This window comes from Trichomycterus rosablanca, chromosome 14 (assembly GCF_030014385.1).
Source record: "Trichomycterus rosablanca isolate fTriRos1 chromosome 14, fTriRos1.hap1, whole genome shotgun sequence".
In the NCBI taxonomy this organism is placed as follows: domain Eukaryota; kingdom Metazoa; phylum Chordata; class Actinopteri; order Siluriformes; family Trichomycteridae; genus Trichomycterus; species Trichomycterus rosablanca.
The window spans coordinates 29,434,185-29,456,799 of NC_086001.1; the positions used below are offsets into that span (position 1 = coordinate 29,434,185).

At 42.2% G+C, this 22,615-nt stretch overlaps 1 pseudogene; it reads left to right on the plus strand.

Annotated features, from left to right (window-relative positions):
- Positions 1–5,834: 5,834 nt before the first annotated feature.
- The window catches only part of LOC134326281 (zinc finger protein 850-like), a 45,789-nt pseudogene continuing 29,008 nt past the window's right edge, over positions 5,835–22,615 (plus strand).

The following is a 22,615-nucleotide window of genomic DNA, read 5'->3' on the forward strand; positions in this document are numbered from 1 at the left end:
CTATGTAACGCCAACCATTCTAAGTAGGGAGCAGCGACGTATTTGTGCTGTCTGGGTAATTATCACTGCACCATCTACACTAAACATGTTACTGTACCTCTAAACCATGTATTACGGTACCCAAAGCGTTAAAGAGGGTAAAACTGCTGTTTACAGTTTAATAAACATTATTTACCGCGTTCTGATGCACAAAATCCACTCAGTTCAAGAAGATCATCGACTCTGTTATTAATGAAATACATTTCAGACATTTTTACTGGAGGAATTTGATGTGATCGGATCTCAAACTCATGTGAAGTGTCTGTTCGGTTGTTAATACCACTTTTTGAAGAGCAATAAAATAAACAAAACAAATTGTTATCAGGTGCCACCCCGACATCCATAAAGAACACTTACTCTAGTACTAATCTTGTGGTTTTGAGATCATTTTACTGTAGGAATTCAAAAGAACTTTTTGCTGCCTGGTGCCACAGTAGCTTCAGTTTATAACAATAACAACAGCCCATTACAACAGTCTAAAGCAGGGGTGCACAACATACGGCCCGCGGGCCAGATCCGGCCCGGCAAAACTCTCGATCCGGCCCGCCAAATAAAGTGCTGATGCATTTTTAAATAAATGATGCTGTCACTTTAAATTCACCGGGTAATTCCATGAAATTGCGACTGAAAAGTAAATGATGTAAATACAAGTTACCTCAGCGGTACCGTGTGTTTGTCCAAACCAAGTACGAGTAAAAAAAGTAAAGTGGATCTCGAGCAGAGGAAATTTAACCCTGAATGGACATACAGGTATTTTCTCATGTCTGCTGTGCTTGCGACCACATTAATCAGCTGGTGTCAGAAAGATGCTGCAGTATCTCCCACTGACCAACACATTTCTTCTAACTACCTGATTTGATATAACTGTATTTAGTGCTGGGCGATTTTCACGATTAATTCGAATGAACGTTTTCACATGATGTTAGAAATGTGACAATCGCGATTGTTTACATACTTTATATTTTAATTAAAATACCAACATGTCATGAAGCAGAAACTGACCAGACGCTCGCGGAATATAAATCAGGGAAAGTTTAATATCAAAAGGGCAAAAACAGTGTACAAAATCCAAAACCAGAGGATAAACAGACAGGCAGGAAACGGAAGACAGCAAGGATTATACACGGTAATGGTTAGATTTAGAAATAAGGACACAAACACAATCGGCAAAACTTCACAACGAGACTCAAACAGAAGAGTTTAAATAAGATTCATGGAACCGAACACAGCTGAACTGAATCAAAACTCCGGAGACGGTGAGCGCGATCAGGATTGGCTGACCGGGGACATGTTATAGTCACGTGACAGTCCAGGGGCTCATGGAAATTGTAGTCCATATGGTTAGACGTGGAATGTGCCCCCTCCATCCACTCCCCAATCACAAGAGGACAAAATCAAAGCTGAGCTGAGTGTTTACTTGATGTCCCCCAGTGTAGATACTGATACAGACTCACTTATATGGTGGAAACAGTAAACAGGCTCGAGTTCCTTTTAAAAAACCTGTAAAGAACTGTTTGTGGTTTTACACTTTTCTTATGTTTTTTATATAAAGGATATAGCTAATTAAGATGTCTATTTTGTTCAAATTATTGTTATATTGTTATAAAGTTTGATTTCCTTGAAAGGATAATTATAGGTGGTGCTGTTACTATTTTTGAATTTCTGCCGTCTTTTAAATAAAACATTTTCAATTGCATTATACAAAAACAAAAACAAAATTGCAATCGAGACTCGATAATACACTTGAAAATAATCGAAAATTTGTTTTTCAATATCACCCAGCCATAACTGTATTACAAATTCATGTGGACAGGTCTGTAAAAATGAAATGTGTGGCCCTCTGGTTTAGGTGTTTATGTGAAATCGGCCCTTGGTAAAAAGAAGTTGTGCACCCCTGTTCTAGTGCCTAAAACCCAGTTCATATAAATCCTAGTGAAGAAAAGGTTGAATCCAGATGATTTGTTGTGATGTTTTTGTACCAAATGCATCGTCTCCATCTAGTGGTGCTAGAAATAAATTACAGCTTGTTGCTTAAGCACAGATTTGTGACTTTTTGGGTTATTTTTAAGCTTCTACTGGTGTGAATGTGTGAGTTGGAAAACAAAACATGACATTATAGAAACTGCTTGGAAGAACGTCTAGGACTGACTGTAGTCCTCTCTAAAGCTACCTGAGCAGTGTTGGGGTAGTTACTCAAAAAAAGTAATCCATTACTCATTACTTATTACTTAACTAAAATTGTAATGGGATTACTTTACTCATTACATCCTGGAAAATGTAATCTCGTTCCTCATTACTTTACTTTCACGTTACATTCTAAACCCAAACAAATACTGTATACTGGAATCACATCTACAAACAAATTCCATTTATTTACTTTATTTATTTAGTTTCAGAAAAATCCTCTCTTGTGCAGAGATGTGCCTGTGTTTGTTTCTGCTTTAAAAAATACACGCCATGAACCAATCAGATTTAACATCATTAAACAAGTTTATTCCTTAATTATTTGTCCTTATACTAGAGGAGCGACTCGGTTCTTTTAGTTCATTTCAAAGAATCGTTCAATAGAATCGGTTCGTTCCCCCAACACTGTAGCTGAGAGATACAGGGCTAATGGAGATGTTTTACTGCTAAGCTGCTGTTCAACTCCAGTCCAGTTGGTGACGCTGGTGCGTCTTAAGTTGTTCTGCCAACCGCCATTAAACATCATAAGAAGAACAAGAAGCTGCTGTGTTTGTACTGTAGAGCCTCATCTGTAAGTAAAATATGTAGTTAATTATAACCCTTATATTTCATTATAACCACATTCTAATTAATAATAAAACTAGAGTTTATAATAAAACATCACTGTGAGGATTTGAGAAGCTTTAACTCCAGTTTTATTTAAACACACAAACTATTAGCTGCTCTGCTAACTGTTAGCATCACACATGATTCAGTACTGATGAACCGATTCATTGAACCGATGAATCAGTGGATTGTAACGGATTCAGAGTTTATTCATGATTAAATCTAACATTTTGATATAAACGCGTCACATTTTTAGCTTTGTTTACAGTGTTTAATGTTTGATAGAAACAGCGAGTTCTTGTAGCTTTGTTTACAGGTTGTTTTACAGGTTTATAGTAAAAGTTAAAAGTATTAGTACAGCACTGTTATTGGGAGTGGATGAGAAACTAGATGTAAAGAACATCAGACTTAATCATTTCACTTTGGACCACAAAACCACTTCCACCAAACTCAAAGGGTTGTTTCCCAGACAGGGATTAAGGCTTATAGTCCAGGACTACATTTAGCTTTAAATAGAGAATCTCCATTCAAAATGCTGTGTAGTCTAGGACTAGGCTTAATCCCTGTCTGTGAAACCAACCCAAAAAGTTCTATTAGAAGTCTTTTCTGTCTGATGCTGCTCAGTCCCACAATAGTTTCAACATTTTCACTATGTTTACAGCCTCACAGCATTAAAAATAAACAGTTAAAACAAGTCTGAAAGAGTTTCCCTGGATTTCTCTTTAATAGGGAATAAAGTACATTTGTCTATCTGTCCGTCTGTCTGTCAGATCTTTTAATAATGCAGTCAGCAGAAGAGGGACACGTCACCCCCATAGATCTACAAAATGAAGGATTCCAAGAGAAACTAATAAAAAAGGAGGAGGAAGAAGATGGAAGTTACTTCTGTAAGTAAATGTGGAGCAATTTGCCATGTTAGTACAGTACAGTGTGGTTAGTATAGTAGAAATAATAAGAGAATGTGGATAGTGGGATTAGAACCTGTACTGTACCGTACTGTCCTGTGTAGAAGTGCTGATACTTCCAGTCTGGATTAAATCTAAGTAGTATTTATTTGTGGTAACTAAACCCACAACCTTCAGTTTCCTCCAGTTGTTGAGTTTCTTCTTCACATATTGATGAATTTCAGATGAAGGATCTTTAATCCCTGTGGAACACGTCACCTCTGAGGAACACCTCACCCCAGAGGACCAACAGTGTGGAGGTTTCCAGATGAAGCCTGTGAAGAAGGAAGAACCTGAAGATAAAGATGAACTCAGTAAGATATTTTTTATCTTGAGTAAAATAAGATTTGGATTGAATAGAATCAGAGGAACCTGGGATGAAGCATCATACAGTGAAAGCTTGTATTGTGCTCATGCAGATCAGTGTGAGCAGGAAATGATGAATGCAGGATGAATCACGTTACAGGACTTTAATATCAGATCTCAGTTTAACAATTACTAACAGTATTTATTATTTATAATGTTATACATGTATTTAATTATAATGTTATAAATGTATTTGATTATTTATAATGTTATAAGTGTATTTGATTATTTATAATGTTATAAATGTATTTGATTATTTATAATGTTATAAATGTATTTGATTATTTATAATGTTATAAATGTATTTGATTATTTATAATGTTATAAATGTATTTATTATTTATAATGTTATAAATGTATTTATTATTTATAATGTTATAAATGTATTTGATTATTTATAATGTTATAAATGTATTTGATTATTTATAATGTTATAAATGTATTTGATTATTTATAATGTTATAAATGTATTTGATTATTTATAATGTTATAAATGTATTTGATTATTTATAATGTTATAAATGTATTTGATTATTTATATTGTTATAAATGTATTTATTATTTATAATGTTATAAATGTGTTTTATTATTTATAATGTTATAAATGTATTTGATTATTTATATTGTTATAAATGTATTTATTATTTATAATGTTATAAATGTATTTGATTATTTATAATGTTACAAATGTATTTGATTATTAAAATCTTATAAATGTATTTGATTATTTATAATGTTATAAATGTATTTAATTATTTATAATGTTATAAATGTATTTGATTATTTATAATGTTACAAATGTATTTGATTATTAAAATGTTATAAATGTATTTGATTATTTATAATGTTATAAATGTATTTAATTATTTATAATGTTATAAATGTATTTATTATTTATAATGTTATAAATGTATTTATTATTTATAATGTTATAAATGTATTTGATTATTTATAATGTTATAAATGTATTTGATTATTTATAATGTTATAAATGTATTTAATTATTTATAATGTTATAAATGTATTTATTATTTATAATGTTATAAATGTATTTATTATTTATAATGTTATAAATGTATTTGATTATTTATAATGTTATAAATGTATTTGATTATTTATAATGTTATAAATGTATTTGATTATTTATAGTGTTATAAATGTGTTTGATTATTTATAATGTTATAAATGTATTTAATTATTTATAATGTTATAAATGTATTTGATTATTTATAATGTTATAAATGTATTTGATTATTTATAATGTTATAAATGTATTTGATTATTTATAATGTTATAAATGTATTTGATTATTTATAATGTTATAAATGTATTTGATTATTTATCATGTTATAAATGTATTTGATTATTTATAATGTTATAAATGTATTTATTATTTATAATGTTATAAATGTATTTGATTATTTATAATGTTATAAATGTATTTGATTATTTTCTGCTTCAGAACTGAACAAGGATTTCTGCTGCTCCTCATGTCCACGTTCCTCTACAACCCAAAATCAGCTCCACAATCACATCAAGAGCTGCAACCATGATAAATATGAGACTCTGGTGAAGATTAAGACTGAACATGAGGATCTGACGCCCACCAGAAGCTCCAGTAATCAGCAAACGTCCTCTGGTACTGTCAGCATTAACACCTCTCTCAGTCCCACACAGGAAGAAGGAAACGTCTGCTCACAGTGTGGGAAGAGCTTCAGGTTCCTGAGTTTTCTCAAAATACACCAGCGCATCCACACTGGAGAGAAACCGTATCAGTGCTCACAGTGTGGAAAGAGTTTTATTACACAGAGTGATCTAAAAAAACACCAGCGCATTCACACTGGAGAAAAACCGTATTTCTGCTCACAGTGTGGGAAGCGTTTTAATGCACAGAGTAAGCTCAAAATACATCAGCGCATTCACACTGGAGAGAAACCGTATCAGTGCTCACAGTGTGGAAAGAGTTTTAATACAAAGTGTGAGCTCAAAATACACCAGCGCATTCACAGTGGACAGAAACCGTATCAGTGCTCACAGTGTGGAAAGAGTTTTAATCAACAGGGTCATCTCAAAACACACCAGCGCATTCACAGTGGAGAGAAACCGTATCAGTGCTCACAGTGTGGGAAGGGTTTTAATACAAAGAGTGATCTGAAAAAACACCAGCACATTCACACTGGAGAGAAACCGTATCAGTGCTCACAGTGCGGAAAAAGTTTTAATCAACAGAGTCATATCAAAATCCACCAGCGCATTCACACTGGAGAGAAACCGTATCAGTGCTCACAATGTGGTAGGGGTTTTAATACAAAGAATGATCTCATAACCCACCAGCGCATTCACACCGGAGAGAAACCATATCAGTGCTCACAGTGTGGAAAGAGTTTTAATACAAAGAGTGAGGTTAAAATACACCAGCGCATTCACACTGGAGAGAAACCGTATCAGTGCTCACAGTGTGGGAAGAGTTTTATTCAACTGAGTCATCTCAAAATCCACCAGCGCATTCACACTGGAGAGAAACCGTATCAGTGCTCACAGTGTGGGAAGAGTTTTAATCAACAGAGTCATTTCAAAATCCACCAGCGCATTCACACAGGAGAGAAACCGTATCAGTGCTCACATTGTGGGAAGAGTTTTAATCAACAGAGTGCTTTCAAAACACACCAGAGCATTCACACTGGAGAGAAACCGTATCAGTGCTCACATTGTGGAAAGAGCTTTAATCAACAAAGTGCTCTCAAAACACACCAGCGCATTCACACTGGAGAGAAACCATATCAGTGCTCACATTGTGGAAAGAGCTTTAATCAACAGAGTGCTCTCAAAACACACCAGCACATTCACACTGGAGAGAAACATTAGCTGCATCCAGAATCGCATACTAACAGAGTCTGTACTAGATTGGAGGAAGTACGCAGCGCATGCAGTACAGAAGTGTGCAGTATGCACACAACACTAGGGGTGGGCGATATGGCCTTTAAAAAATATCACGATATCTTTGCGATAACGATATTCACTCGGGATACATACAGTGTATCACAAAAGTGAGTACACCCCTCACATTTCTGCAAATATTTTATTATATCTTTTCATGGGACAACACTATAGAAATAAAACTTGGATATAACTTAGAGTAGTCAGTGTACAACTTGTATAGCAGTGTAGATTTACTGTCTTCTGAAAATAACTCAACACACAGCCATTAATGTCTAAATGGCTGGCAACATAAGTGAGTACACCCCACAGTGAACATGTCCAAATTGTGCCCAAAGTGTCAATATTTTGTGTGACCACCATTATTATCCAGCACTGCCTTAACCCTCCTGGGCATGGAATTCACCAGAGCTGCACAGGTTGCTACTGGAATCCTCTTCCACTCCTCCATGATGACATCACGGAGCTGGTGGATGTTAGACACCTTGAACTCCTCCACCTTCCACTTGAGGATGCGCCACAGGTGCTCAATTGGGTTTAGTCCATCACCTTTACCTTCAGCTTCCTCAGCAAGGCAGTTGTCATCTTGGAGGTTGTGTTTGGGGTCGTTATCCTGTTGGAAAACTGCCATGAGGCCCAGTTTTCGAAGGGAGGGGATCATGCTCTGTTTCAGAATGTCACAGTACATGTTGGAATTCATGTTTCCCTCAATGAACTGCAGCTCCCCAGTGCCAGCAACACTCATGCAGCCCAAGACCATGATGCTACCACCACCATGCTTGACTGTAGGCAAGATACAGTTGTCTTGGTACTTCTCACCAGGGCGCCGCCACACATGCTGGACACCATCTGAGCCAAACAAGTTTATCTTGGTCTCGTCAGACCACAGGGCATTCCAGTAATCCATGTTCTTGGACTGCTTGTCTTCAGCAAACTGTTTGCTGGCTTTCTTGTGCGTCAGCTTCCTTCTGGGATGACGACCATGCAGACCGAGTTGATGCAGTGTGCGGCGTATGGTCTGAGCACTGACAGGCTGACCTCCCACGTCTTCAACCTCTGCAGCAATGCTGGCAGCACTCATGTGTCTATTTTTTAAAGCCAACCTCTGGATACGACGCCGAACACGTGGACTCAACTTCTTTGGTCGACCCTGGCGAAGCCTGTTCCGAGTGGAACCTGTCCTGGAAAACCGCTGTATGACCTTGGCCACCATGCTGAAGCTCAGTTTCAGGGTGTTAGCAATCTTCTTATAGCCCAGGCCATCTTTGTGGAGAGCAACAATTCTATTTCTCACATCCTCAGAGAGTTCTTTGCCATGAGGTGCCATGTTGAATATCCAGTGGCCAGTATGAGAGAATTGTACCCAAACACCAAATTTAACATCCCTGCTCCCCATTTACACCTGGGACCTTGACACATGACACCAGAGAGGGACAACGACACATTTGGGCACAATTTGGACATGTTCACTGTGGGGTGTACTCACTTATGTTGCCAGCCATTTAGACATTAATGGCTGTGTGTTGAGTTATTTTCAGAAGACAGTAAATCTACACTGCTATACAAGTTGTACACTGACTACTCTAAGTTATATCCAAGTTTTATTTCTATAGTGTTGTCCCATGAAAAGATATAATCAAATATTTGCAAAAATGTGAGGGGTGTACTCACTTTTGTGATACACTGTAAGAACACACTTGTTTTGCAGACACTCAGGAAATTTAAGGTACAAATGTTACTAAATGTCCATTAAATTAAGCATCACTTCCAGTAGGGCTGAGCGATATGGTTAAAAACTCATATTCCCATATAAATGTACGATATAATGTAAACTTAAAGTACACCGCATTCCTAATTATTATGCAAATTGGATTTAAGTGTCATAAAGATTACATTTTTTGTTTCTCAATTCAGCTCATGGATGGTATTGTGTCTCATTTCTCTTTGGATCACTGAAATCAATCTTAGACACCTGTGATAATTAGTTTGCCATTTAAAGGAAAACGACTTAAGAAGGCTGTTCCACATTATTAAGCAGGCCACAGGTTTCAAGCAATATGGGAAAGAAAAAGGATCTCTCTGCTGCCGAAAAGCGTCAGATAGTGCAATGCCTTGGACAAGGTATGAAAACATTTGATATTTCACGAAAACTTAAGCCTGATCTTCATACTGTGAAGAGATTAGTGGCTGATTCAGAGCACAGACGGGTTCGTGCAGATAAAGGCAGAATGAGGAAGGTTTCTGCCAGACAAATTCATCGGATTAAGAGAGCAGCTGCTAAAATGCCATTACAAACCAGCTAACAGGTATTTGAAGCTGCTGGTGCCTCTGGAGTCCAGCGAACCTCAAGGTGTAGGATCCTCCAGAGGCTTGCAGTTGTGCATAAACCTACTATTCGGCCACCCCTTACCAGTGCTCACAAGCAGAAACGGTTGCAGTGGGCCCAGACATACATGATGAGTACCGTGCAACCCTGGATGGTCCAGATGGATGGAATAGTGGATGGTCACCATGTCCCAACAAGGCTGCGATGTCAGCAAGGAGGTGAAGGGCCTTCAGGGTTCCTGAAGGTGTGAAAATGACCTTGGCAAAGTATATAGAGTTTCTGACTGACCACTGGTACAAAAAGAAGAACCCGCCCTTCGGCAGCAAAATCATCTTCATGCATGACAAATCTCATGCTGCAAAGATTACCTCTGTGTCATTGGCTGCTATGGGCATAAAATGAAAGAAACTCGTGGTGTGGCCACCATCCTCCCTGACCTTAACCCTATTGAGAACCTTTGGAGTATCCTCAAGCAAAAGATCTATTATGGTGGGAGGCAGTTCACATAAAAACAGCAGCTCTTCGAGGCTATTCTGACATCCTGCAAAGAAACTCAAGCAGAAACTCTCCAAAAACTCACAAGTTCAATGGATGCAAGAATTGTGAAGGTGATATGAAAGAAGGGGTTCTATGTTAACATGTAACTTGGCCTGTTAGGATGTTTTTGATTGAAATATCTTTTGATTTCAGTGAATGCTGCCAATTCAACAAATGACCATTTTCAGTTCTTTACAACCTATGAAATGTTTTGAAACTCTGTTGTGCAAAATAATTTGGAACAGTGATTTTTTTTTTTTTTTGAAGAATATACTGTTATCAATGGGAGGTTTGTTCAATAAAATTCGATTTATACTCTATAACGGTTGATGACTTAAAAATTAGCAGTGACCGACACTCCTTGTACTCACGCGGATGCTTTTGCTTTAGGTGCTGAAGTAAATGTGATGTTGCCACTGTTTGTCGTGATTGTATTTACAGTCGTTTGTTTGGAGTCTGACCTTCTGTATCCGAAAAACTTCCACACCAGTGATGTAGCTCACCTATTAGGGACTAGTTCATACTCAGTGCTCAGCGCCCTGGTGCGCCTGCCACCTACACCCCCGCCCCCACTGTAGTTACGCCCCTGTGCAACACGTATAACATCCTGTCAACCCACATCGTTAACTATGTTAAAGCGTTTATACAGTCCATCGTGATCTATTTAAGGTCCGTATACTTTCGGTCATTCGTTTTTCACTTCAAATCCCAAAGTTAAAAAAACAGGAACACGGGGCGTTATTCGTATTTTATTTCAAGTTCAAAAATCAAATAACAAACAAGCAGAAATTGAAAAACGGCTCGTATTTTAATTTTACGAAATCAACTTTTTTAATCAGTTCAACTGATAAAATAATAAAAATGTTACGCCGCGCCCCCTGTTCTGACTTGTGTCTGCCGTAGTTTTTCCTGCCCTTGTAATTCACATAAGAACTACTGTACTTTTTCTTTAAAAAAATAAAGGTTATTGTAAGAAAAAGAATGATGTTTTCTAATGTCTGACCTGTCATGTAATGTGCATTACAAATATATTGTCTGGCCCTTTAAGAATGTTAAGTGTACTATGCTAGGGCATAGGGAGCAAGTGTGTAGGGAAGATATCAGAAATGATCGATTTCGGTTGTGCTTATGTTCACTTGTGTGACATAAGTAGCGTTCTGCTTCCTGCACTTTTAAGAAATGCAAATTACCACAGAGACACATTGTGGCACAAACAGCCCAATAAAAATCGTTTGATTACAATTTTTAATCTCGAAACTTTGAAATTACAGATGGCTGTCTGAAGGGTGGACCCCATGTATACACTTTTTACAAACTGTTGACTGTTGTAGTTTTGAACTGATTGATCTGATTTTAAAGTAAACTGCTATCAACAAGTTGAGTTGTTTGTAGTGAACTGATTACCCCTCCCCCACTGAGGTGATGTTAAGCTGCGTCTGAAATCTCATACTTACAGAGTCTGTACTAGATTGGAGGAAGTACGCACCGCTCAGCCGGTAAAGAAGTGCGCGGCGCTTTCAGTACAGAAGTGTGCAGTATGCACACAAACAACCCTACGTACTACGTCCACCATCTTACCAACGTCAAGTGATGACCTGAGGACGTGATGATGTAATATCACCATAGTTACATTAAAAGCTCATTACAAGCCCCACTCATGGATATTTATCGTCTTTTTGCGCTAATTATAACGTTATTTAGGGTTGTATACAATAACAACATTTTTCTTTTGTTTATCTTACAAAATTTGTGAATAAGTGCCGGTGCTGACTTGCCACTAATTTCAGTCCAGACAGAGTGGGTTTGACAGTGGTGTTTAGGGCAGCTGAAACATCAAAACTTTACATTCAGGTGTAGCTTTCATCAGTCTCTACATGCTCTTCACCACTGTGCTGGTGTTCTCCTGAGCAGATCAGGCTTATCATCGTGTTCGTGTCTACCAGCGCCTCCGCAGATGTACCTTTGAACCGACATAGCACTTTAAGCTTGCCTGGTTTTTTACAATGGTGGAATAACACCCATGCTCATATGGCCTCATTTTCTCAGCTTCACTTTTACTGCAGCTTTTTCTGATTTGGTGGCATGATCAGTAAAGATGGTGTCTAATTCTTCAGTGCAGTGCGGTGCTGGAACATGCTGGAGTTACCCAGGTGAAATTGCTGTGGCAGGCAGGTCACAGTTGTTTAAAGTGGAAAGTTGTATTAAGTTCTCCAGCACCAGGCTTTCCTTAACTGCAGTTGGGAATTTCTGTGACATGTAGCCCCAGTTTCTCACCTCACCATCATTTTCTGTGGTGGGGTTGGTGTCGCAGGTTAGCTGGCCTCGGGTGCTTCCTGAAATTCAGCTTCAAAGATTTTTGGTAAGGGCCACCCATGTTAGACTATTCTATAGGTTCAGGTCCCTCCATGGCACCGGTGATCTGTACTACCTTCACTGTCTTACTTTAACCCACTGTGGTGGCTTGCATTGCATCTTGGGAATCTGTGCTGGTTCAGAGTAGACAGCAAAAGCTGTAAATGATGTGTGTCCTTTATCACTATTAAAGGGGCAGTTGTAGCCTAGCCTAGTTGTAGCCCAGCGGTTAAGGTACTGGACTAGTAATTAAACGGTCGCTTGTTCAAACCCCACCACTGCCAGGTGGCCAATGTTGGGCCCTTGAGCAAGGCCCTTGACCCTCAATTGCTCAGACAACATAGTGTCACAATACTGTAAGTCGCTTTGAAGTTACTGTTGTAGTACCACCAAATTGGATGTGGTTTAAAGAAACTCCAGTGTCCTGCACAGAGCCCTGACCTTAGCTCCACTCAACAGCTCTGAGATGAACCGGAACACCGACTGAGGCTTTTTTTTTTTTTACAATGCATCGGTGCCCAGCCATACAAATGCTTTTTTACTGAGTTCCCACAGACACACTTCAAAGTCTCTTAAGAAGCTTCTCAGAAAAACGACTAGCTAAAAAGATCACACAGAGGTCACTGTGTTAATACCGTTTGTTTTTACATTTATTTTGCTTTCTGTTTACAGTATTTGTCATTATTTTGCAGTATTTCATTTATAATTAATTAATTAATTAAAGTTGGAAGTGTGTGTGGAAGTTGTACACACAAGAAACGACAACAATATAATAGTGTTAATTAGTGTTAATCTTAATAATATGTTGTGTGGCATTTAAAAACTTCCACACACACTTTATACACACACACACACACTTTTTCTCCGGTTGACCTACCCTGTGGGGGGACCTGAGGCCATTTCAATGAAACTTTGTCAGATGACGTATATTAAGGCTTTCTATTGGTTGAAATGATTGTGCCTGTGTTGACTTTGATTCAGGTTTGCTGGTTTGGTGTGCAATTAGGTGGCAGTCCCCACCAGGATATATAAACAAGTACACATTATACTCACATGTAATACACACACCTTATACACACGTAACACAGACACGTAATACACACATGTAATACACACACAGAGTGTGTCATGGTATGGGGGTGTACCAGTACCAGGGTCTGTCATGGTATGGGGGTATGTCAGTACCAGGGTGTGTCATGGTATGGGGTGTGTCAGTACCAGGGTGTGTCAGTACCAGGGTGTGTCATGGTATGGGGTGTGTCAGTACCAGGGTGTGTCAGTACCAGGGTGTGTCATGGTATGGGGGTGTACCAGTACCAGGGTGTGTCATGGTATGGGGGTATGTCAGTACCAGGGTGTGTCATGGTATGGGTTGTGTCAATACCAGTACCAGGGTGTGTCAGTACCAGTACCAGGGTGTGTCATGGTATGGGGTGTGTCAGTACCAGGGTGTGTCATGGTATGGGGGTGTGTCAGTACCTGGGTGTGTCATGGTATGAGGGTGTGTCAGTACCATGGTGTGTCATGGTATGGGTTGTGTCAGTACCAGTACCAGGGTGTGTCAGTACCAGTACCAGGGTGTGTCATGGTATGGGTTGTGTCAGTACCAGTACCAGGGTGTGTCATGTTATGGGGTGTGTCAGTACCAGTACCAGGGTGTGTCATGGTATGGGGGTGTGTCAGTACCAGGGTGTGTCATGGTATGGGTTGTGTCAGTACCAGGGTGTGTCATGTTATGGGGTGTGTCATGTTCTGGGGTGTGTCAGTACCAGTACCAGGGTGTGTCATGGTATGGGTTGTGTCAGTACCAGTACCAGGGTGTTTCATGGTATGGGGGTGTGTCAGTACCCGGGTGTGTCATGGTATGAGGGTGTGTCAGTACCAGGGTGTGTCATGGTATGGGGGTGTGTCAGTACCAGGGTGTGTCATGGTATGGGTTGTGTCAGTACCAGTACCAGGGTGTGTCATGGTATGGGGGTGTGTCAGTACCCGGGTGTGTCATGGTATGGGGGTGTGTCAGTACCCGGGTGTGTCATGGTATGAGGGTGTGTAAGTACCAGTACCAGGGTGTGTCATGGTATGGGGTATGTCAGTACCCGGGTGTGTCATGGTATGGGTTGTGTCAGTACCCGGGTGTGTCATGGTATGGGTTGTGTCAGTACCAGGGTGTGTCATGGTATGGGGGGGTGTCAGTACCCGGGTGTGTCATGGTATGGGGTGTGTCAGTACCACTACTAGGGTGTATCATGGTATGGGGGTGTGTCAGTACCAGGGTGTGTCATGGTATGGGGGTGTGTCAGTACCCGGGTGTATCATGGTATGGGGGTGTGTCAGTACCAGTACCAGGGTGTATCATGGTATGGGGGTGTGTCAGTACCAGTACCCGGGTGTGTCATGGTATGGGGGTGTGTCAGTACCCGGGTGTGTCATGGTATGGGGTGTGTCAGTACCACTACTAGGGTGTATCATGGTATGGGGGTGTGTCAGTACCAGGGTGTGTCATGGTATGGGGGTGTGTCAGTACCCGGGTGTATCATGGTATGGGGGTGTGTCAGTACCAGGGTGTGTCATGGTATGGGGGTGTGTCAGTACCAGGGTGTGTCATGGTATGGGGAGTGTCAGTACCAGGATGTGTCATGGTATGGGGGTGTACCAGTACCAGGGTGTGTCATGGTATGGGTTGTGTCAGTACCAGGGTGTGTCATGGTATGGGGGTGTGTCAGTACCAGTACCAGGGTGTGTCATGGTATGGGGGTGTGTCAGTACCCGGGTGTGTCATGGTATGAGGGTGTGTCAGTACCAGGGTGTGTCATGGTATGGGTTGTGTCATTACCAGTACCAGGGTGTGTCATGTTATGGGGTGTGTCAGTACCAGTACCAGGGTGTGTCATGGTATGGGTTGTGTCAGTACCAGTACCAGGGTGTGTCATGGTATGGGTTGTGTCAGTACCAGGGTGTGTCATGTTATGGGGTGTGTCAGTACCAGTACCAGGGTGTGTCATGGTATGGGTTGTGTCAGTACCAGTACCAGGGTGTGTCATGGTATGGGGGTGTGTCAGTACCCGGGTGTGTCATGGTATGAGGGTGTGTCAGTTCCAGGGTGTGTCATGGTATGGGTTGTGTCAGTACCAGTACCAGGGTGTGTCATGGTATGGGTTGTGTCAGTACCCGGGTGTGTCATGGTATGGGTTGTGTCAGTACCAGGGTGTGTCATGGTATGGGTTGTGTCAGTACCAGGGTGTGTCATGGTATGGGGTATGTCAGTACCAGGGTGTGTCATGGTATGGGTTGTGTCAGTACCCGGGTGTGTCTTGGTATGGGTTGTGTCAGTACCAGTACCCAGGGGTGTCATGGTATGGGGGTGTGTCAGTACCCGGGTGTGTCATGGTATGGGGTGTGTCAGTACCCGGGTGTATCATGGTATGGGGGTGTGTCAGTACCAGGGTGTGTCATGGTATGGGGCTGTGTCAGTACCAGTACCAGGGTGTATCATGGTATGGGGGTGTGTCAGTACCAGGGTGTGTCATGGTATGGGGGGGTGTCAGTACCAGTACCAGGGTGTGTCATGGTATGGGGGTGTGTCAGTACCAGTACCAGGGTGTGTCATGGTATGGGGGTGTGTCAGTACCAGGGTGTGTCATGGTATGGGGGTGTGTCAGTACCAGTGCCAGGGTGTGTCATGGTATGGGGGTGTGTCAGTACCAGGGTGTATCATGGTATGGGGGTGTGTCAGTACCAGCACCAGGGTGTATCATGGTATGGGGGTGTGTCATGGTATGCGGGTGTGTAAATACCAGTACCAGGGTGTGTCAGTACCAGGGTGTGTCATGGTATGGGGGTGTGTCAGTACCAGTACCAGGGTGTGTCAGTACCAGTACCAGGGTGTGTCATGGTATGGGGGTGTGTCAGTACCAGTACCAGGGTGTGTCATGGTATGGGGTTGTGTCAGTACCAGGGTGTGTCATGGTATGGGGGTGTGTCAGTACCAGGGTGTGTCATGGTTTGGGGTGTGTCAGTACCAGGGTGTGTCATGGTATGGGGGTGTGTCAGTACCAGTACCAGGGTGTGTCATGGTATGGGGTGTGATTCACTGTGTGGAATTAACAAACCACTCTGGACAGGTTGCCAGACACACCTAAACAAACACATACCTGTGTACCTTATACCTTATACCTAGGGTACCCCTTTACCCCCAGGACATGGGGAGAACATGCAAATTCCTCCCGGTAATCAAACCCAGGACCCTCCAGAAGCCGTCCCACAGTGGAAATCAAGTCAGTATATGTGCAGTCACATGAATCCAGTCATGCCCATATATGGTAAAGGTAAATTCACTCTGCTCCCTCGGAACGCTGTGACATCACAATGTGGACCTGTGCTCTTCAGGAGCAGCATTTAGATTTTCTCCTCATTTACGATGGCTGCTTCTCTGAGACAGAGGTTTCTGCGTGTGCTGTGTTGCGGGGCGCCTCCCCGGGCGTCCTCCGGGGGCGACCCGGGTCACGGGGGCGGTGCGGAGGCCGAGGAAGCGCTCCTGATGGAGGGGTTTCTGTTTAAGAGGACCAGGAGTGTGTTTAAAACCTGGAACAGGTCTGTACACTGATGCTTAGTCTATATATTAGGAATTATATATCTATACACTCAACATTATATATATACACTATTATATTTATACACTTAATATTATATACATAGACACACATTATATCTATAAACTCAATATTATATATATACACTCAATATTATATATATATATACACGATGTGTTTGATCTCTGCAGGCGGTGGTTCATCATACAGAACAATCAGCTTCTCTACAAGAAGAGGTTTAAGGTAGGTCACATGACTTCATATGATCCAAATCAGCTCTTTCCTGGACTCTGTGAAATACCCATAATGTACCGCGGCCGTACGCCCCTCATCATTCGGGCGCATTACAGCAGAAGTCGACTTCTGTGCCGGGCTGTGTCCCAAACCACCCCCGTCATGTTTACGTCTGGGATGATTTCACCGGCGTTTATATCATCAACTGTATAAATAAGAAGGTTTTATGTTCTATTCCCCCAGCGTGACTTCATGGTGCTGGCTGAAGACCTGCAGCGCTGTTCGGTCCAGAGCTGCGAGGACGCCGGGCGACGCTTCTGCTTCCGGGTGGTCACGCCCACAAGGTAAGTCCAGATCTATAATCACAGATAGATAGACAGATAGACAGATAATCAATAGACAGACAGACAGATGATCAATAGACAGACAGATAGATGATCAATAGACAGATAGATAGGCAGACAGACAGATAGATGATCAATAGACAGACAGACAGATAACCAATAGACAGACAGATGATCAATAGACAGACAGACAGATGATCAATAGATAGATAGATAGGCAGACAGACAGATAGATGATCAATAGACAGACAGACAGATAACCAATAGACAGACAGATGATCAATAGACAGACACAGATGATCAATAGACAGATAGACACATATTAGACATACAAATAGTCAGACAGACAAATAGACAGAGAGACAGCCAGATAGATGATCAATACACAGACAATAGATATATAGACAAGATAATTGATAGATAGACAGACAGACAGACAGATGACCAATAAACAGACAGACAGATAGATGCTAGATAGACAGATGGATAGACTGATAGACAAGAAGACAGATTATAGATAAATAGATACAGTGGGGCCAAAAAGTATTTAGTCAGCCACTGATTGTGCAAGTTCTCCTACTTAGAAAGATGAGAGAGGTCTGTAATTTTCATCATAGCTACACTTCAACTATGACAGACAAAATGAGAAAAAAAAATCCAGGAAATCACATTGTAGGATTTTTAAAGAATTTATTTGTAAATTATGGTGGAAAATAAGTATTTGGTCAAAAACAAACAAGCAAGATTTCTGGCTCGCACAGGCCTGTAACTTCTTCTTTAAGAAGCTCTTCTGTCCTCCACTCGTTACCTGTATTAATGGCACCTGTTTGACCTTGTTATCTGTATAAAATACACCTGTACACAGCCTCAAACAGTCAGACTCCAAACTCAACCATGGCCAAGACCAAAGAAAATTGTAGACCTGCACCAGGCTGGGAAGAGTGAATCTACAATAGGCAAGCAGGTTGGTGTGAATAAATCAACTGTGGGAGCAATTGTAAGAAAATGGAAGACATACAAGACCATTGATAATCTTCCTCGATCTGGGGCTCATCCCGTGGGGTCAAAATAATCATGAGAACGGTGAGCAAAAATGCCAGAACTACACGGAGGGACCTGATGAATGACCTGCAGAGAGCTGGGACCAAAGTAACAAAGGCTACCATCAGTAACACACTACGTCGAGAAGTACTCAAATCCTGCAGTTTCAGGCGTGTCCCCCTGCTTAAGCCAGTACATGTCCAGGCCCGTCTGAAGTTTGCCAGAGAGCATTTGGATGATCCAGAAGAGGATTGGGAGAATATCATGTGGTCAGATGAAACCAAAATGGAACTTTTTGGTAAAAACTCAACTCGTCGTGTTTGGAGGAAGCAGAATCCTGAGTTGCACCATACCTACTGTGAAGCATGGGGGTGGAAACATCATGCTTTGGGGCTGTTTTTCTGCAAAGGGGACAGGACGACTGATCCGTGTTAAGGGAAGAATGAACGGGGCCATGTATCGTGAGATTTTAAGCCAAAACCTCCTTCCATCAGTGAGAGCGTTGAAGATGGAATGTAGCTGGGTCTTCCAGCATGACAATGATCCCAAACACAGCGCTCGGGCAACGAAGGAGTGGCTCCGTAAAAAGCATTTCAAGGTCCTGAAGTGGCCTAGCCCGTCTCCAGACCTCAACCCCATAGAAAATTTGTGGAGGGAGTTTAAAGTCTGTGTTGCCCCAAAACATCACTGCTCTAGAGAAGATCTGCATGGAGGAATGGGCCAAAATAGCAGCTACAGTGTGTGCAAACCTGGTGAAGACTTACAGGAAACGTTTGGCCTCTGTCATTGCCAACAAAGGTTATGTTACAAAGTATTGAGTTGAACTTTTGTTATTGACCAAATACTTATTTTCCACCATAATTTACAAATAAATTCTTTAAAAATCCTACAATGTGATTTCCTGGATTTTTTTTTTCTCATTTTGTCTCTCATAGTTGAAGTGTAGCTATGATGAAAATTACAGACCTCTCTCATCTTTCTAAGTAGGAGAACCTGCACAATCAGTGGCTGAGTAAATACTATTTGGCCCCACTGTAATTGATAGACAGACAGACAGACAGACAAATATTAGCCAGACAAATAGATAGTCAGACAGACAGATAGATAGATAGACAGACAGCTAGATAGATGATCAATAGACAAACAGACAGATGTTCAATAAACAGACAGACAGATTCTAGATAGACATATGAATAGACAGATAGACAAGAAGATAATTGATAGACAGACAGATAGATTATCAAAAGACAGATCAATAGACAGACTATTTATCTATCTTTCTATCCATCTGTCTGTCTCAATGTCTGTCTATCTATCTGTTTATCTATCTACTCAATCTGTCTGTCTGTCTGCATCCTATATAATCTGTATCTATCACCGTGTGTGTACAGGAGCTGTACGTTCCAGGCCGACTGTGAGGCAGGTAGACGGGCGTGGATCAGCGCCATTCAGAACCTGACTGAGAGAAAAGAAGGAACAGTCAAGAGCGAGGTGAATTATCATCACCACTATACTCCGGGAGGGGAGGGGTTCGGTTCTCGGCTCTGTAACACCAGTTTAATGCGTCTGAATCAGGAGGAATCAGACGGGTACGAGGACGATTCGAAATCAGACTCCAGTAAGACGTTAGTGGACGGGGAGATTCAGTTGGAGGACTCAGACTCGAGCGAGCAGACAGACTCCCAGGGACCGCGGGCGTCTTCTAAAGCTCCAGGTAACCTTAACACCACCACATTCAAGTCCGACACTATTGAACTGTAGTGACTATGTAATTAACCCTTGGGCTTCATAGGTGGGATCAGTTCTGGAGAAGTCGTCTGCGATGCTCCCGAGAACAAGAGTGAGTATGCCGAACCTTTATTTGGACCCTTATTTTTGGTCTACATGAGCCCATGAAGCATCATTGGTGATACTTGTGTTGAAGATGCTGAAGGAGAACCTGCTGAGGAAGAACCTGCTGAAGGAGATCCCGGTGAAGGAGAAACCACTAAAGAAGAAACCACTAAAGGAGAAACCGGTGAAGGAGAACTCGGTGAAGGAGAACCTAGTGAAGGAAAAACCACTAAAGGAGAAACCGGTGAAGGAGAACCCGCTGAAGAAGAACCTGGTGAAGGAGAAACCGCTAAAGAAGAAACCACTAAAGGAGAAACCGGTGAAGGAGAACCCGGTGAAGGAGAACCCGGTGAAGGAAAAACCACTAAAGGAGAAACCGCTAAAGGAGAACCTGCTGAAGGAGAACCCGGTGAAGGAAAGACCGCTAAGGAAGAAACCACTAAAGGAGAAACCGGTGAAAGAGAACCCGCTAAAGGAGAACCTGCTGAAGGAGAAACCACCGATGGAGGACGTCAAGAGGAGGTGACGACCGACACGAACCCGAACAGCTTTGAGAGCCAATACACTGTTGGAGAGCTGCTGGGAAAGGGAGGCTGCGGTTCGGTCTACGAAGGCATCCATAAGGTGGACGGGAACCAGGTGAGTATCAGTTTGCTGTGTTGATCCTCCCCTTGGTCCTCCTATGGCTGCAGATACTTGTGACGACCTATCAGGACTCAGTGGGATGGATGGGATCTTCCAGCATGGCTAGAAGAGCATGACCCAGGCCCAGGCCCTCTAATTCCACAGACTTGAACCCACCTCGAATTGTCGTGTTGGCTCAATGGATCCTCCCCTGGGTCCTCCTATGTCTCCAGATACCTGCAACGACCTTCCAGGACCTTATTGGGTCACGGGGACTTCCGAGTACCACCCTGGCCCCCTGAATTCCCTTTGGTCCCAGACTTGAACCCAATTGAGCATCTATGGGACCTCCTTGATGGTCGTGTTGGCTCTACGGATCCTCCCCTGGATCCTCCTTTTGCTCCAGATACCTGTGACAACCTTCCAGGACCTTATAGGGTCACGGGGGCTTCCGAGTACCCTTCCCCCTGAATTCCCTTTGTTCCAATCTACAGATCCTCCCCAGGATCCTCCCTACAACCTACCGGGACATTATTCAGACAAACTGGGGATGCACACTAAGAAGATCTGAGTCCCTGATACCGGATACCACGGGATGCCTTTGGATGTCTCGTGGAGTCCACGTGTCGGTGGTCCGAGTTACTCCTGAAGAAGGTCTCATTTCGTGAGCTGGCTTCCCAGACTTGAACCCTAAGGAGCGCCTTGAGCAAATGCAGTCAGCACGGCTCCAGACACCCATGGCGACCTACTAGGACCTTATCGAGTCTCTCCCAACCCTTGTATTAAAAATCTACTAATGATCGTTTACTTGTGTGTGTTTAGGTTGCCATCAAATACGTGGTGAAGGATGAGGACCTCAGATTTACCAGGATTGTAAGTGACTTTACCTTTCAGATGAAGTAAATACCGTATAGACTGGATATACATTAAATCATTTGTTCTTGTCTCTTCTACCATCAGCCCGGCGAGACAGAGTTGCTCCCCGTCGAGGTGGCCCTGATGCGCATGGTGTCCAGGCCGCCCGCCAACCCGTACGTGCTGAAGCTCCTGGAGTGGTTCGACACGCCCGAGCGCTGCATCCTGATCCTGGAGCGGCCCGTCCCCTGCGTAGACCTCTACCAGCTGATGCGCAAGAAGGGTAGGCTGAGGATGCAGTTTGCCCGGCATGTAATGCGGCAGGTTGTCCTGGCGGTGCTCCACTGCCGGGATCGCGGTGTCTTGCACAGGGACATTAAGCGCCAGAATGTCCTTCTGAACACGGAGACGCTGGAGGTGAAGCTGATCGACTTCGGATGCGGCGACCTGTTGAGGGACACTCCGTACTACACATTTTCAGGTAACTGTGCACCAATGAGGGACGGGTACTTTGGTTTGGACTTTGGGTACTAGTTTGTCTTCTTTGTTCGTGTAGGCACGTGGGAATACTCACCACCCGAGTGGATAACCAAGCAGAAGTACTATGGCTGCCCTGCGACCGTCTGGAGTCTGGGCGTACTGCTGTTTGTCTTGGTTTGTGGACGCCTGCCATTTCGGTCTAGGAAGGAGATCACCAAAGGGCGTCTAGTGTTCAAACCTGGTGTGTCTAATGGTAAGGAAATATATACATTAAGACCTACAATTACAGACAGGTGAAGTGACTATCAAGGAGCGAATCGTGAT